The 18,813-nt window shown below is 39.9% G+C and overlaps 1 long non-coding RNA gene across 1 annotated transcript; it reads left to right on the top strand.

Annotated features, from left to right (window-relative positions):
* The first annotated feature begins 8,612 nt into the window (after positions 1-8,612).
* LOC115081620 lies at positions 8,613-9,496 on the top strand. Its single transcript, XR_003853839.1, has 3 exons — positions 8,613-8,650; positions 8,978-9,042; positions 9,455-9,496. It is a non-coding gene; the product is annotated as an uncharacterized LOC115081620 (long non-coding RNA).
* The last annotated feature ends 9,317 nt before the right edge of the window (positions 9,497-18,813 follow it).

Here is an 18,813-nt window from a genome sequence, read left to right on the forward strand (position 1 = left end):
GTAGAACAAATACCATATGTAGTTCCAGTTGAAATTAAACAATGATGACACTTAAGTTATAGGAAAGAGAGATTAAGGAAGCTTCATGGACAATAAGAATAAGAAAAAAGCAGATCAGTCAAGCCAAAACTTAGGTGGAAGGGGACACAAAAGGGACAAATCAATAAAGTCTGCTAACCTTTAGTTAGAGTGCACATTAAAATCTTTTAACATGAATGCTAAATAGGGATTTCAGGGTAATAATTAAACTTCCTGCATTAGTGCAAACATTTCAAGTAGTTTTTATTCATGGGGTTTGCATCACACAGTTTTGTATTGATTGTTGCTGCTGGAAGAATTTCCCACAAAGACGCATATGCATACGTCTCCCAGCAACCCAAACAGAAAATTCCAGAAGACACTGAGAGTCATTTAAATAATGAAATGGACACTAGGGATGTGCAGCAGGGACGGATTCGTCCCATTCGGTATTTGTATTCGTTGGGACCCAAATCCGTTGTATCCATTCTCGGGGGACCCCAATCCATTCATTAGGAGCACAAGATGGTGCAGGCCGTCCATTGCTCCTACCATGTGACAGGGGCTGACCAATGGCACCAGTAGCCCCTGTGACATAGTAAGGGCAAAGGCTATCGGCGTCATTTTGAATACTGGTAGTCAACAGCCCGTGTGCTGGAGATCGCTTCGGGACCCCCGCTGGACCATCAGGGACTTTTGTCAAGTCTTGGGGGGGGGGTCGGGAGGGTGGGGGGTTTATTCGTTAGTGATATATTGTATTCGTGGGGGTTCACCATACGTTTCGTGACCCCCATGAATACAACGAATATGGCATATACGTTGCGGATTGCTAATACATTGCAAACAAATGCACACCCCTAATGGACACTGTCCTCAAAAGCACATGCTTCAAAAACTTGGTTAGTCTATAAGGTGCCACCCGACTCCTGTCATTTAAATGTAAGGAAGGCTTCACTGACTTATGTGATAATCTATTTTTTCAGCTACATATAGGTTTTTAGCATGTAGATCCTCCCCCATCTTGTTACCATCCCCTTTTGGATGGGTGTAGCCTATTTATATAGTGGATTGAGCTTGCTTAGAGAGAGACCATCTTGACTAAGGTGTTGGAGTGGTTGGAGCTGAGGAAGGTGGTTTTTGAGGTGGTATCCCTGGCTCACCAGTTTGAGAGTTTTTCCAGCAAGGATAGAGTGGAGATCTTTTCAGCACTGAATTTTCAAGAAGGCTCATCAACCAGTAGAAATGTTGCTAGCAATACATTTTTTAATGGGCTATCATATGACTTGAGGATAACTGCACAAAGTGGCAGTTGCTACCCTTAAGAGAAAAATGGTAGTTAACCTGCATGGTGTGATAGATACTACCATAAGAAGCATGCTTGGCCTACTGAATGGACCATTTGGTCCTTTTCTGCCATCATTACTATGTTCCTATGTTTTATGTATATGAACAATTCTCGACGGAAGGACCATTTCATCTTGTCTGGAGAGGCTGGATTTTCCAGTCACTTTACCTTGTATTTAATTTACAGCAGGGACAGAGACAACTGGTTTCGAAGATGTTTTGAGATCCAGTTTTTGAAGGAAAGTTTTGTTCCATTTTTCATGCCTGGTCTATGATTGACTTACCCAACTATATTGGACACTGATTCATATCAAAGGAGGAAGGTTAGGAAGCAGTGCAGTCTTTGAAGATGTTATTCACCTTTTTATGTTAATATTTTTTTTTTATTATTCTGGCCAAGATCCTGTTTTGTAAGTTGAAGTAAACCTGTTTTGTTGAAAATTATTACAGACTGTAAGCTGTGTTTCTCTATGTATCTCCAGCTTAAAGAGACCTTCTGAAGTGAGTACCCATCGGATTGTGATAGAGAGGATGTTTGAAAGTGATTGACTGAACCATGAATCCCCATCACTGCACTGAGGCCCTGGAGGTCTATATCTCCTCGCCGATGTAACCCTAGCATCCCAATGGCTAACACTTGATGTAAAATGGAAGAAAGAATCCGTAGAGAACACACACTGGATAGAGACAAGATTTTCTTCCCCAAGTAGACAACATATCAACAAAATAGAGGGAAGCATATAATCAGTTTTAAATGATCCTTAACACATGGCTATACATATATATTTAAATACAAGATAACAAGCGTATATCATATACATAAACTTTACACTCTATATGTTCATGTAAAGTTGTCATCCATCAATCATATAATTGTACAATAAATCTCCCACAATGAGAAAGAAACCTGATCACACACATACACACATCCTAGAGTACTCCCACAATCATTCCCCACAATCACCTATTACAACACGTTTACAAAACATAAACTTGAAGTCATAACTTCCCACAAAATTCTTAGTTTTACCCTGAGAAATGTGTGGGCTTATCAAATGAAATGCTTCATCTTCCGTAGTTCCCACAGACTTTACAACAGCAGAGAACTGAAAGACATATCTGTATATTTCTTCCAGCAGCACCAGCAGAGTACTCCAAAGCAAGCCATCTATGCTTCAGCTTCCACAGCCCCTGCTCACTTTTCAACAGCAAAGGACCAGAAGGCATGCACCTACTGGCATGTGCCATGCTTATCAGAGACAAATTAGCCATTGAAACTGAGCTGGTGTGAGTGGCAGGCTCCTTTCCCATGCATCTCTTTTCAGATCTTATCCTGTCCCCACTAGCAGTCATCCCAAAGAAAGAACCAGTGATATACAGGCTTATTTATAACTGTCTTTCCCCAAAGGGCTTTGGTGAATTAATATATCCCCTCCGAAGAAAGCACCGTACAATACACATCCTTTAACAATGCAGTAACTCTGCCAAGGGAATGTGACTAGGATGATCTCATGCCCAAGGTGGGCATTTAATTATGCTTCTGGTTGAATTCAGTTCACAGTAATTGTTTTACCTTAATCCATTTCCATCTCAAAGTAGTCCACTACTACAAGTGTATGGTCCCCTTGTCCTGTTGCAGCTTCACTAGAGTTTTGGTTATGAGTGGTATTGGAGGATACGCGTAGAGTAGGCCTGAGTTCCAAGGGCGAGCAAAGGCGTCCTTGGTTGGCCTGTTGTTCAAGTTGTATAGGAAACAGTAGTTGTCCACTTTGTGATTCAGATGTGATGCAAAGAGGTCTACTGTTGGCTGTCCCCAACGTTGAAATATCCTGGTCACTACTGAGGGATCCAGGGACCATTCGTGTGGATGGAATTGATGACTTAGTCTGTCCGCCACTACATTGTGAATGCCTGCCAGATAAGTTGCCTTGAGAAACATGGAGTTGTTCAGGGCCCAACCCCATATCTGAGCTGCCTCTTGACAAAGGAGGTAAGAGCCTGTCCCTCCTTGTTTGTTTATGTACCACATGGCTACTGTGTTGTCCGTTTGGATCAGAACAGTCTTGTGTGTAAGTCAGTCCTTGAAGGCATGTAGAGCATAACGTATAGCTCGAAGTTCCAGGAAATTGATTTGAAATGTTGCTTCAAGCTTTGTCCAAGTTCCTTGTGTTTGGAGATTGTCTATGTGAGCTCCCCAACCCAAGGTGGATGCATCTGTAGTTACAGTTACTTGTGGAACTGGTTGTTGAAAAGGTAGGCCCTTGCACAAATTGTCCTTGTTCATCCACCATAGTAGAGAAGAACGTAGTTGGTGGGTTACTTGAATTTGAGTATGCAGTGGTTGAATGGCTTGGATCCATTGTGATCTTAAAGTCCATTGTGTTATTCTCATGGCTAGACGTGCCATGGGTGTGACATGAACTGTAGAGGCCATGTGGCCTAGTAAAGTTAGAAACTGGTGAGCTGTTGCTTGTGTTTGTGAGCTGAGCCACGTTGCTAGCAGTGAGATTGTTTCTGCACGATCTTCTGGTAGAAAAGCTCTTGCAAGGTTGGTGTTCAAATCTGCTCCTATGAATTGAAGCAGTTGTAATGGTGTGAGATGGGATTTTTGATAATTGATCAGGAAACCCACTGAATGTAGTGTTGTAATTGTTTGATTGAGAGAATCGAGAGCTCCTTGTAGAGACTGACTTCTGATGAGCCAGTCGTCTAGGTATGGGAAGACATGAGCACCTTGTTTGCGTAGATGTGCTGCTATGACTGTTAGACATTTTGTGAACACTCTGGGTGCAGAGGCAAGTCCGAAAGGGAGTACTCTGTATTGGAAATGTTGATGACCCACTATGAAGCGCAGGTACTTGCGATGAGGAGGGTATATTGGGATGTGAGTATAAGCATCCTGAAGATCCAGAGAACAAAGCCAATCTCCTTGTTGAAGAAGAGGAAGCATGGTGCCTAGGGAAACCATCCTGAATTTTTCTTTCTTTAGAAATTTGTTGAGATTTCTTAGATGTAGGATGGGCCTTAGGCCTCCTGTTTTCTTTGGAATGAGGAAGTAACGGGAGTAGAATCCTCTTCCCTTCTGAGATTGGGACACTAACTGTATTGCCCTGATTTTCAGAAGGGTGGATAATTCTGCTTGTAGAGGAATTAGTTGAGACTCTTGTTGTGGGAAGGCTCTCGGTGGAAATTCTGGTGGAATTGACAGGAAATTTAGTTTGTATCCTTGAGCAACTATAGAGAGCACCCACTGGTCTGTTGTTATTGTTTTCCAGTGAGTGTAAAAATGGGATACTCTTCCACCCACTGGAAGTTGTGTGTGAGGGTTTAAAGGAGTGGCTTGTTCTCTGGGCTGTATCTCAAAACCCAGACGCAGGGCCTGTCTGAGGTGGAGGCTGAGTACGAGGTGCCCTGGGTTGTCTAGTTTGGGCACGCTGCTGTTGAGGCCTAGTGGATCTACCCCTAGATGTTTGGGAGTAGTATCTGCGTGGCCTATAGTAAGGCCTCCTTGTTTCTCTGCGGGGAAGTCGACGAGGAGGCTGTGTGGAAGGATCCTGAGATATTTGGGACAATTGACGCAAAGTCTCTGTGTGATCCTTCAGTTGTTGGACTGCCTCTTGAACTTTTTCCCCAAATAGGTTATCTCCCTTGCATGGAAGATCAACAAGTTTTTCTTGGACCTCAGGCCTGAGGTCAGAGGCCTTGAGCCATGCATATCTGCATGCAGTGATGCCCACAGCTGCAGTCCTGGAGGCAGTATCGAAACTGTCGTAGGCCGCTCTCACTTCATGTTTACCTGCTTCCAGGCCTTTATGTATAATGGCTTGTGCAGGTTCTTGAAGCTGTTCAGGTAAATATTTTGTAAAGTCCTCCATCTGCTTCCATAAATTTCTCTGATACTGTGTCATGTAAAGCTGGTATGCAGAGATTCTGGAATTTAGCATTGAAGATTGATAGATCTTTCTTCCCAAAGAATCAAGGAAGTGATGATCTTTGCCAGGTAGGATGGAGGAATGAGGGCGGATCCTTTTTTACTTTTCTGGACAGATTCAACTACCACAGATTGATGTTGTAGGGAAGAGGGAGAGGAAGGGGAAGGGGATACTTCCATCATCAGTGATAAAAAATAGAGATGCAGAAGAAGTAGGAAGGGTGATCAATTTATCTAGCAAAAACTTAAGTACCGATGAATTGTCTGTTTTGAATAAGGGATTTTCCTTTGTACCGACCAGTGGATACAATGCTTTCAAAACCAGAGTTGAATTATTCAAGTTTGTTAGAAAATTAAAGATCATAGAAATCTTCTCAACAAAACCAGCAACAATTGACCGTTCAATAGTAAAACCCGCAAGTAAATGGGTACCCATAGGACCTCCAAACCCTATCATACATACATTTGAAACATTGATACTCAAAGATATTACAGCCAAGGAAAGCAAATTTAAATACAAACATAATATATCGAAATCTGAAAGAGAGGCACTTACACAGTTAAGCAGGGATCAGTCGTTAGTGATAAAAGCAGCAGACAAGGGCGGATCAATTGTTGTGATGGACAAAGTCAAATATGTTAGTGAAATTGAGAGACAACTCAACGATACTAATTTTTATCAGAAATTAAAGGATGATCCAACTGGTTCAATCAAAAAAGAGGTGGACAACATTATAGCTATTGGAGAATCTGCTGGCTTTTTAACGAAAAAAGAGGTGGCATTTCTTACAACAAATTTCCCGGTAATGCCAGTAATATACATATTGCCAAAAGTACACAAATCGCTACAAGATCCACCTGGCAGACCAATTATCTCAGCAAATGGGTCCTTACTAGAGCCATTGGCAGTTTTTGTTGACACCTTCCTACGACCATACGTATCTCAAGTCCCATCCTATATACGAGATTCAGCCCACATGATTACAACACTTATGGATTTACAAATAGAGAATGTAGACATAATCATGGCTACCCTAGATGTTGAATCACTTTACACGAACGTACCACAGAATAGGGCAGTTGATATAGTAGAAGAAATAGTGTACACACATAATGCAAACTCTCGCATACCTAATCAGTTTATTATTGAATTAGCCACATTAGCACTCACCAAGAATTTTTTCTCTTTTAATCACGAATATTTTATGCAGATTAAGGGTGTGGCAATGGGGTCTCCAATGGCCCCCTCCATTGCCAACCTTTATGTAGCTGATTTTGAACGTATGTTTTTAACGGAGCATCATTTTAAAGAGAAGATTTTGCTTTGGAAAAGATACATCGATGATGTGTTTTTAATTTGGAAAGGTAGCAGTGAAGTTTTATTACAATTTTTAGAATGGTTGAATAGTCTAGATTTAAATTTGAATTTTAAGATGCAATATAATTCAAAAGAGATACCTTTTCTCGATATACTCATTAAAAAAACACATAGTGGCTTCGAAACAGACATTTATCAAAAACCTACAGATAGGAATAAATTTTTATCATACGAAAGCAGTCACAATAAGTCACTTATACGTAATCTGCCTTATAGTCAATTTTTACGATTAAAACGTTTATGTACAAACACTTCAACATTCCAGGTGAGATCAGAACAGATGAAGCAACGCTTTTTGGATAGAGGCTATCCTGAGAATTGTATAAATGATTGTTTTGTGAGAGCAGATCAACAACAGCGTACTGCCTTATTAAAACCTCGGAGTAAAGACGTGACAAAAAAAGAAAAAATGCATAAGATAATTTGTCCATTAACATTCACTGGTTTATCACACAGCATCACACAGGTCATTAGAAAACATTGGCACATTTTACAAACTTTACCTGTTTTTCAAGACAAACAAATAATGATAGCCAACAAACGAGAAAAAAATCTAAAAGAATTTTTAGCACCATCAGCCCTACCTATGCCACAGATTGACACCCAAAGAACAGCAGGACATAGCCCGTGTGGTGATTGTAGTGTCTGCATTGTGAATCTCAGAACACAAAGCTTAAAAATTCCAAACACAGATAGAAATTTTAAGCTCAATCACTCAAGTAACTGCAAAAGTTCAGGTGTTATATACGTGGCTATATGTCCCTGCAACAAATGGTACATAGGTAAAACCATCAGACAGTTCAACCGTAGGATTATTGAGCACAAGAGTGCAATAAACAGATTGAAAGAAGGTAAACCTATGGTTGCACACTGTATTGATACTGGTCATAAATTCACTGATTTCAAATTCTGTGTGATACAGAAAATGAATGCAAACTGGAGGGGTGGTGATTTCAATAATGCACTACTTAGGAAAGAACAAAAATTCATTTACGATTTTAATACTATGATACCAGCAGGCCTCAATAGTGAATTAGATCTAGGAGTGTATTTATAATATATTTTTGTGTCATCTTTTTTAATATTTAATACAGGAGTCAATATGGTTTTAATATAGTGTATTCAATATTTTCTTATCAATATTTTTATATATTTTTTTATTTTTCATTTATTTATTTCATGTTCATTCTACTATATATCATCATATTTTATAGTATGTCATCTATAGTTTTCATCTCATATATTGCACATATTAATATTCTATTTTCAATCATTTAAATTTTCATTTACTCCAACAGATACATTCATTCACATTATATCCAATAATAATTAAACATTATGAATTTTTATTTACAGTATTACAACTCATTTCAGCGCATAGAGTGCTTTTCATTCATGTTTTTTAATTTTTGGCGCGGAAATCGCCATGTTGCAGCGCATAGAGTTTAATTCATTTTTTATTCATTCATTCATTATTCATTATTCATCATTCATCATTCATCATTTATCATTCATTATTCATTATTCATCATTCATCATTCATCATTCATCATTCATTATTCATTTTTTATTTTTCATTTTTTATTTTTCATTTTTCATTTTTATTTATTTTTTATTTTTCATTCATTCATATTCTATATAGCATGTCATTTATAGTCTTCATCTTATACATTGCATATATTTTTATTCATTCATATTTTTCATTCATTCAAATTTTCATTCACTCTAACAGATACATTCATTCACACTATAGCACACAATAACAGCAATCCAACAGTAATTAAACAGTAATTAAACATTATGAAGTTTCATTTACAATATTATAGATCGTCAATATGGTCTTAAATTTATTTCACTGAATAGAGGTTTTTTCAATTTTTGGCGCGAAAATCGCCATGTTGTCGCGAGATTGGGTATAAATAACGTCACTTTCGGCGTTCTGTTTTTCAATCAGCTGTAAGACTGCTCGCTACGTGGATGTAAGTATTTACCCGCTAAAATTTCACTCAAAGGTCTTTTCATCAGCTACATTCTAGTTTTAAAGTACAATCCTTTAAATCGATTGCATTTACATATTTCTCTGCAAGTAACGCATTGAAGGTGGCATCAAGTAATTAGATTCCACAATACTGTTAAATAGCAATCCACCTTGAAGCACAATATATATTGTTCAAATATGCATTTACTGAATCCAACCCCAGTTGAGAATTGAATATCAGCATTATTTTAGAATTAAGCATTTTTTAATAGCAGTTGAATAAGTCGTTTTTATATTATATTCAATTCGCATCATTTGTTTGTTACAGTTACTGACTTCACACAGCATCGCTACGTGAAAGTCTAACTACTTTGGAGTGAAATCATCCGCGCTGTAGGTAGATTTCCACAATCATTTATTCATCCATCGTCATTTCGTTTTTTACACACATAATTTTAGTTCCACATTATTAACTCGACAAAGACCGTTTTTATCATAAATTTTTTTTAATAATGTTATTCTGATCCATAGTATTAATTTTCAACACTTTATTATGCTTAGTATCTTCCCCATTAAGTATCTTTTTTAAGGTAGTTTAGATAGTATCTGTGCAATCAGATTTTATAATGCTTGATGTCAACAATTTTCTGCTAACAAATAGCCCATCTTCAAGCATAATACAGTTTTTTCATATAGTTTTTTCATATATACATTTTCTTATTCTGTTAGTACTTAATCAATTTTCAATTTAACACTTTCCTTTCATTTTTTTTCTTTTTTTTCTTCTTTAATTATTCACATTCAGGATAATTAATACGTTATTGACTTTTCCAAGTCCTGCTTGAATGAAGTAAGCATGAAATATTTAATGATCATATTATATAAAAAACCATTATTGACTCCATGATGTTTATAGCTTTATATAATGAATATGACACAGGATCACCACCTCTCAATTCGTTGCATTTTCATATTGTCACATTTTTTACTCCTTGATACATTGTTTTTAATTTATTTATTTTTCTATATACACATAAGGTATTTCAAGTCACTTTTTCATATATACATGTTGTCTTTTAAGTTATTGTATCCATAAGTCCAAACACATATATATGTATTAATTTTTCTGTTTTTATGTTATGTACAACACAATGATTTTATAACATAATTTTAATTGATACATTTTTATATTTAGTTTTTCATTCATTTATGTTGATATTGTTTCATTTCATATATATGTATATTAATTATTTATATGTCCATTTTTAGTTGCCCCTGAGGCAGCTCTGTGATAAAAGAGCGAAACTCGGCCAGAGTCGGGCGGTATAATAAAGGGCTTTCTTTTATCCGATTCTCATTACTGTTTCTCCAAGTAAGATGAATCCACCCTTTTGTTTACTGATGACACTGTGGATGGATGCTCCCAGATACGGTGTTGCAGGTCTAAGAGCACCTCATGTATTGGGATGGCCAAAACTTGTTTGGGTGGATCCAAAAACTGCAGGACTTCTAAAGTGTGTTGTCTTGAGTCCTGTTCTGCTTCCAATTTAAAAGGAATGGTGTCTGCCATATCTTGGACGAAATTGGAGAAAGATAGGTCTTCAGGTGGATACTTCTTTCTGGGTTCTAGAGGTGAGGGATTCGACATGAAGTCCTCAGAAGAGGATTCTGTATCTTGGCTATCCCAGGAATCCTCTTCTTCCTGTCTGTGAGTGTGTTTTGTTGTGGATCTCGGTGAAAATGTAGTCCTGATGGACCTGGTAATGGGTCATCAGTGGGAGTAGGTGGAAAAACATGTTCCCCAGGCTTTTTGGGCAAGGTGTCTATGACATCCTGGTACCTTTGAAGTAGACGTTGGAAGGATGGTAGGTCATGAACATCATCATCATCCATCGGTGTCGGCCTCGATGGCACTGATGTTGGCCTCGACGTCGACTTCGAGAGCGGCCTTTTTCCCGATGGAGGCGGCAACATGGGCATCGATACGGGAGTAGTCGATGGTAATTGCGCATATATCAACGTCAATGTGGTTATTATTCTTGGTGTCGACGTCGACTCCTCTAGCGTTCTCGGCGTCACTGTGGACACCGGCATCGGTGGTCCCACTGGCATCGGCAAAGTTGTCGGCATCGATGCTGGAAGCATCGGCATCGACGAGCCCGTCGGAATTAGATGTTCCCTCAAAGCCTGTGATATCGCTTGTCTGATGATATCAGACAATTCCTGCGTTACAACTGATGGTACCAGAGCAGTTGTAAGTGGTGGCGAAGGCTGAGGCATTGGATCCGCTGCAGGACCCTGCAGGGGATCAGGTGTCGAGATGGGAGGATGAGGCCCAGACCCGCTCTGCCAGCCTGTCTTGCCACTATCAACACCACAGCGACCTGACTACCTCCACTCTGCCAGCCTGTCTTGCCCCAATCAAAACCACAGGGACATGACTACCTCCACTCTGCCAGCCTGTCTTGCCCTATCAAAACCACAGGGACATGACTACCTCCACTCTGCCAGCATGTCTTGCCCCAATCAAAACCACAGGGACCTGACTACCTCCACTCTGCCAGCCTCTCTTGCACCTATTAACACCACAGCAACCTGACTACCTCTACTCTGCCAGCCTGTCTTGCCCCTATCAACACCACAGCGACCTGACTAACTCCGCTCTGCCAGTTTGTCTTGACGCTACCAAAACCACAGGGACCAGACTACATCCACTCTGCCTGCCTGTCTTGCACCTATCAAAAGCAAGCAAAATGACTACTTCCGCTCTACCAGCCTGTCTTGCCCCTGTCATAACCACAGGGACATGACTACCCCTACTCTGCCTGCCTGTCTTGCACCTATTAACACCACAGCGACCTGACTACCTCCACTCTGCCAGCCTGTCTTGCCCCTATCAAAACCACAGGGACATGACTACTTCTACTCTGCCAGCCTGTCTTGCCCCTTTCATAACCACAAGGACCAAACTACCTCCGCTCTGCCAGCCTGTCTTGTCCTTTCAACACCACAGCGACCTGACTACCTCCGCTCTGCCAACATGTCCTGCCCCTATCAAAACCTCAGGGACATGGCTACCTCTGCTCTGCCAGCCTGTTTTGCCCCTTCAAAGCCAGTCTGTCTTGCCCCTATCAAAACCATACTATCTCCACTCTTCCTGCCTGTCTTGCACCTATCAACACCACAGCAACCTGACTACCTCTGCTCTACCATCCTGTCTTACCCCTATCAAAATCACAGGGACCAGACTACCTCCACTCTTCCATCCTGTCTTGCACCTATTAACACCACAACAACCTGACTACCTCCGCTCTACCAGCCTGCCTTGCCCCTATCAAAACCACAGGGACCAGACTACCTCCACTCTGCCAGCCTGTCTTGCCCCTTTCATAACAGCAGGGGCCTGACTACCTCCACTCTGCCAGCCTATCTTGCTCCTTTCAACACCACAGCGACCTGATTACCTCTATTAGCCAAGCCTGTCTTGCCCTATCAATTTTCTGCCACTCTGCCTTGCTGCCATACACCAGATGACTCACTCTACTCCTTGTGGTGTTCTTGCCACTATCATGGTTCCTCAGTGTGTTGGTGTTAATCTTTCTGCTTGCTATGTTCCCCCTTCATTGTGCTGTAGGATGTTGATGCCTCTTGTCTTGCCACTTTGCCTCTCGTGCTGCCTTCGAGGGTTCATGCAATTGTTATTGGTTCTCTCTTTTTAAGCTGTGGTGTGTTTTTGACACTCTCGCTGCTGCTTTGCACCTCTGTTAAAGCACTCTTGCCACTCCTGGTACCCCTTTGCCCCTTTACTGTGCCTTTGGCTGTTCATGCCACTTTGGTGCCACTTTGCCACAGTCTAAGTACCTTGGAGCTCTTTTCCCATTCTGATGATTGCTCCCCGGAAGTTTCATCCAAATTGATAAGAAAACCCCAATTCTGCAGCCAAAAATAGGCTGCAAATTCTTCCCCCTTACTTTAATGGCATACGAAAAATGAATGCAACTAATAAATAAATTGGGTTTTTTTTTTGCTATGAAACTAATGAAACGAATTGGGGTCCCAACGAAATGAAAAAACAAACTGAAATACATTTTTTTCTTCTGCACATCCCTAATAAGCAGCAGCACAACATTAGCTTGTCAGAAAGAATTTGTGTGCCTGTGTCAGAGAGTATGTGAGAGAGAAAATGACACACCTTTGACATACTTTGCCTGTGTGAGAGTGTGTATGGTTTGGTGTCTTTCCCTCTGATCCAGACACACACACACACGCAGTGTGTAGGTGTGTCTTTTTGTCTGAGAAAGAGTATGTGTCTTAACAGAAGACTTATGATACTGGGTCAGACCAAAAATCCATGAAGCCCGGTATCTTGTTTCCAATAGTGGGCAATCCAGATAACAAGTATCTGGCAGGATCCCAGGTATTTGTGTTTTTTCCAATAAAGTTTCTGCAATCTAAAAATCTGTTTGAGACTGAGCATGTGTGTCTGACACTGGCTGGCAGTGTCATTACTTGCAACTGGTTCAAGATCCAGACTGGGAATCTAGGCTATATCTCGATAAGAGATATAAGCAGATGTGAAGGGGGCCCAACCAATGTGCATGGATTGAACGGGAGCTACAGTTTTGCTCACCACTGGTCTAGAATGTGCTGAACATCTTAGTTATTTAGGAAAGATTAAGTTTATTTTTTATATATTTGGGCTCAATTCTGCTGGGTTCCAGCACTGAACTGCCATACGTTTGGGAGCTGTTGACACATGTGCTGCAGGGAAAGTGCATGAGGGCATCAGATATGCCTCGGGCCTATATTTTCCTGCAATCTGCCCCTGGGCAGTTGACAGTACCTTGCACCGTTTTATTCAAACTGGAAAAGGTGCACTTGTCTGCCCTGGGCCAGGATTTATTTTTATAGACTTTGGGGGTCATTTCCCAAGGAGTTACCGTGGGAGATAAATTCGCAAATCACGCTAACGGCCGTTAACGCGATTTGCGAATGCAAATTTGTAATTTGGTATTCAGGGGGCGGAGTTGGGACGGAGCATATGTAAAGCAGGAAACAGTTTATCGTGTGCCGCGAAACAGCCGCAGAGTTAGCACGGTTTATCGCGGGCCACGACCTTCGGAGTGAGGAAACTCACTCCAAGAAGAGATATGGGCAACGTTCTCTCAACCTAGCTTAATGGACACTCTACCTGGGCAACAACAAGCTAGGTTGAGAGAACGTTGCCCAAATCTCTTCTTGGAGTGAGTTTCCTCACTCCGAAGGTCATCAAATCTTCACAAGAGACCGCTGTTCTGTTCGTACGTCTCATGTGGAATGTGAAAGTGGCCCCCAACCCCCTATGCTCATACCTAATCCCCACCTCGAGTTACTAGGTGAGCCTCTCATAGGGATACAAATAGCTGTCTAGAGAGTGGGATCTATAGCAAGGTGCTCTCTCTCTCTCTCTCTCTCTCTCTCTCTCTCTCTCTCTCTCTCTCTCTCTCTCTCTGTCGCTCTCTCTCTCTGTCTCTCTCTCTCTCTCTCTCTCTCTCTCTCTCTCTCTCTCTCTCTCTCTCTCTGTGATGTTAATAATTCACATATATATATCTTTTAAACAAAAGAAAACATATAACAGCAAAACTAATGCAACAGTGTACTGGTGTCATTTAAGAGACCGGCTGCAACCATGTAGGGTGGGGTGGTCCCTCGTCCTCCTCCCCTACGGAAGGTGGGGGCAATAGTTTGCCTTCCTATGACAGGTGCTTGAACTAGGGGTGAAGGAAGGGCTTTTAGTGGGAGGCAAGCTTGAGATCCTGTTTAGATATTTGAGTACTGTGCTCAAGTGCTGGTAAGTACCTAATAGTGTTGTACAGACTCAATGTAAGGAGAGGGTGGCTTGGCCAGGTGATGTCAATGTTTCCTCCAGTTACAATGTGTCTGTAAAACCAGTGAATACCTTTTAAATTTAAGAAGTCTGAAAAGCTGCAGCAATTCATTCCAAAGTTTATGTTATATGGATATTCTGTGGAGCTAGATTAAAAAAAAAAAGTACTGCTATTAAAATTATTAAAAGTGACTGGCTCCCTATGGGAGCAGCAAAACCTCGGATTTTAATAATAATCCACTATGTATGTGAATCAGATAAAGTTTCATTGACTAGATCCAAGTGGAGATAACTTGCATCAGTCTTGGCAAACCTAATATCTTGTCTGGTGCCCAGCTTTGAAGAATGGAGTTGCCTTCCCCTCCTTCATGGCCTAACAAGAATCTCATCTTTTTTCTTAACCTAGGATGATGCAGTACCATTGACAGCCTCATATGTTTGTGTCTGAAAACAAAGCACTGAAACAAATATTTAAAAATATTCCACCGCAAATTAACTTTTTTTTTTCTTTTCTGAAAACAAACCAAAAGGTATTATCAGAAACTTAAAATTAACAAAGGCATCATGACCTGATGACTTTGGACCGGAGTTTCACAAGATTTTACAAATTCTCTCTCCCCTACAGGATATATTTTCTTTGCACTAGAAGAGTTTCTTGCATAGTACGAACCAGGCATTGAGAATGGAGATCCCTGAGAAAGAAAACAGGTTGTAAAGTGTGTGCTAGTAAGCATTCCACAGAGACAACATTTCCCTTGCTTAGCCAGAGACAGTCTTCACCTCTCCCTTCTTCTTGCACTCACTACAGGTGCTCTCTAACCTCTTTCCCTACCTCTCCTCCCTTAAGCCAGGCATTCTCTACCATCTTCCCTCCCTCCTCCCTTCCTCCCTTCAGGAACTCTCTCTCACCCCCCCTCCCCCCTCTTCCATTCCTGCTTTCTTCTTACCCTTCCCTCTCTTCAGGCACTGAGTGTTTGTCTCCGCATACCGCTCTCTCAAAGTACTCTTGGGCAACAGATGCTTTGCAGGCTGCCCTGGGGCTCCGTCCCTTGTCCCTAACATCAGCAGCAGTGTGAGGGGTGGAGGGCCAGGCACCCCTGCACAGTCCCTTCCATCTCTACGTCGCTCACTGCACTGGTTCTCCCTTCGCGTCTTGTCAGGCAGGAATCGTTCATTGGCTGGAGGCAAGCAAAGGACCCAAAAAAATGACTAGAAAGACCAGTATATGATGGTGATGGCCGGATGAAAATCCCAACAGTGGCTTTGGAAAGAGAGTGGCTAGACAGTGAAGTTTCTCCTGGAGGGTGTCCATGACTGCGTGAGCCCTGATGCTGATGCTGTCAGTGCTATTACTGCTGTTGTGTTTCTGTGTGAGGACGAGAACTTACATGCTGCGCTTTGCATGGTGACTGCCCATGTGCGCTATAGGCCATGCATATGGATGGATGAACAGACAGATGGATTTACCCTCCCCAGTAGGTTCTCTTGCTTTCTATGAAAAGTGCCTAAGAACCCATTTCTGTTACAGTCATAGTGCTCTATATCCTTAATAAATCAAGATATGGAAAATTAGCATCTACCGTATATTATTAGAGATATTTAACAAAATCAAAGAAACCATTTTTCTGACCTAGTTTCTGAGCCATTTTGTTGCATCTTCTGTTTTTAAGATTGTGCACATTTTATAAATATATGTTTGATTTTATTACATCTGTGTTTTAGTAATAACAATGTTGTGATCTGCTTAGAACAAGCTGTCTTGTATAAACAGAATACAAAAATGTAAAAATAAATAAATAAATAAATAAATAAATAAATAATCTCACATTTAGGACACAAGTGCCCAAAATTGTATATGAAGGATTATTTAATTAGCTTTGCACATGCATTGTGATGTAATGTTTGTGAAGTATTGTCATTTAGTTTTATGAATTTTACTTAGGACAATGTGGAATAAAAATGTTTAAATAAATTATGTGAACATGGACAGATGATTGTGGAAAATGTGTTGTGTTGTGCTCATTTACCTCAGATGCTATGATAAATTAATTCTCTGGGATTGCTAGGATTTCATGGCAAATTACTCTGAAATTTCCAAAGGTGGGTACAATGTAATGAGTGGTAAGAGATTTTGCAAAGTTGCTTTTCTATTAGCTTATTTTGAAAACCCAAAAATGTTTTTGAAAGCAGGATTGATAAAACAACGAAAAACACTTTCCAAGCAAGTCACTTTAATTTACAACTTTATTCTGTACTATAAGTTATATTGTGTTCAGAACATCACTGGAAACATAGAAACTGGTAAGGATGATGTTTTTTATATCTGTATTTTGAATAAAATCTATTAGGTAATATAATAGCAACAATAAATACAGTTTAATGATGGCTGTACTGTACAATCTAATACAAATGTATACATAGCATGAAGAGTATCTGATCTATCTGGGGTTGTGCAAACTAGTTAAATTTCAACAATGTGGATTTCAGCCTTGTTTGAGTTTGACAGGATCCAAGGATCATAAAAAATATGTTGGATATTTTGTCATGAATTTCCGGGAAACTCACAGCAGATCCATATAAATTTGCAGAGGACTTTGCCTGGATCTATTGCAGGTTTCCACAGCTTTGATGCAGACTGGTTTCTCTCTCTAAAACCCCCTACCAAATTGACAGATCTGTGGGTTTTGCACTAGTTCTTCAAAATTGACATTCAGGGCTCTTCAAAAGAAATGTGCACATTCCTAGACCTGTCCATATCAGTTTCTCTATCATTAATGAGAAGAATTGTTGATCTTTTATGTTTTTACATGGTCCATCAGCCTATATGTACTGTATGTTTTAAAGAGCTTGTGTATATTCAGCTTACATTCCAGAACTAAAAATAAAATATAGATTGTCATTTTTCTATTCATTTGTTTGTTTTTTGTTTTTTGTTTTTTTACTAAAAATAAGCCTTTATATCAATGATAGCAAAACAAACATGCTAGCCCAGCTGACAAGAAGTAAAATGTATTATTATGAACTACAATAACATTGCAAGGGTATAAAATATAAGCTCAGAATTTGTGGTTCATAAATAGTATTGCTTTTCTACTGGCCTTGCTTGGACACATGCATGTTCTTGAATTCAAGCACGTCTTGAATTAGCATTGGGAAACAAATCAACTCGGAGCCAAAGGACATGATTCTTTGACCTTAACATAACTCCTTGGGATATGTTTAGTCTTATTTTCGCTCTCATTATTTTCGCTGCTATTCTTGTTAGCTTTGAGGTTCTTTTACTATAGCAATACTAGTTTTTCTGCATAGCGTACATATGTGTGTGTGTATGTGGGCGTGTGTATGTGTATGTGTGCTCATACATACACATTTGAGTTGCCCAAAATTTGTAGCAGTTACCTCCTTTTTCTTATTGAAAGCTCATTTCAAATGCCTTAAAGTATCAACTGAGATTTTTTATGCATTATCCTTAATTTTTCCTAATGGAATTTGCCATTACAATGCTAACTACTCTACGCTGCTTAAGCTCTTCTCTATAGTCAAAGCAGCCTAAGGGGACTGTGTGTATGTGGCCCTCACTAAATGGCACTGTTAATGTTGTGTATCACATTAGTGGTCTGAAAGGAACATTCCCTTAATTGTTTGCATTTTTCTTCAAGTGCCTTTCTGAGAAGTCTCTTAGCAAAATAACATCCTTAAATATCTTCAATGTATTTTAAAAACCACTTAAGAATGTAAAGCTCATTTCACAAGTGAGCCACATCCTAATTTGAATTTCAAGAGATGAAAGGGACATATTAGCCTATTATTACCTTTACTTTCATTTTTTCCTTCTCTATAAATCATGAACTGTTGAGTCTAAGAAATCCAAAGCTATAGAAAAACAGACCAGCAGCAGCAGTCCTGAATTCCTTGACAGGGAATTCTGAATTTTAAAGTAGATTCAATCCTAATTCAGTAAAATCTGACACACAAGATATTCCATTCCTACAGGGAAGAAAAGTATTGTTACTGTGTCAGTGAATCTTACTCTGCAGATGGGGGCATTAAAATAGGTCAGAGTAGATTTGCAAGCCAGCGACGTAAGATGGAACCTCATATTTCAAAAATCCAGAATAATTCATGGCTTACTCTCCCTGGGGTAGATTTGTCTTTTTTTTGTACATAAAACATAGAACGGATGTATTAGGTATTTTCCCCATAGAAACAAATTGGGAAAAACTGTTCAGTATCTCTAGCCCATTGTTATTATTATTATTTTTTTTGCTAGAATGTTATTTGAAAATCTGAGGCGATTT

Source organism: Rhinatrema bivittatum, chromosome 1 (genome assembly GCF_901001135.1).
Source record: "Rhinatrema bivittatum chromosome 1, aRhiBiv1.1, whole genome shotgun sequence".
Taxonomy (NCBI): domain Eukaryota; kingdom Metazoa; phylum Chordata; class Amphibia; order Gymnophiona; family Rhinatrematidae; genus Rhinatrema; species Rhinatrema bivittatum.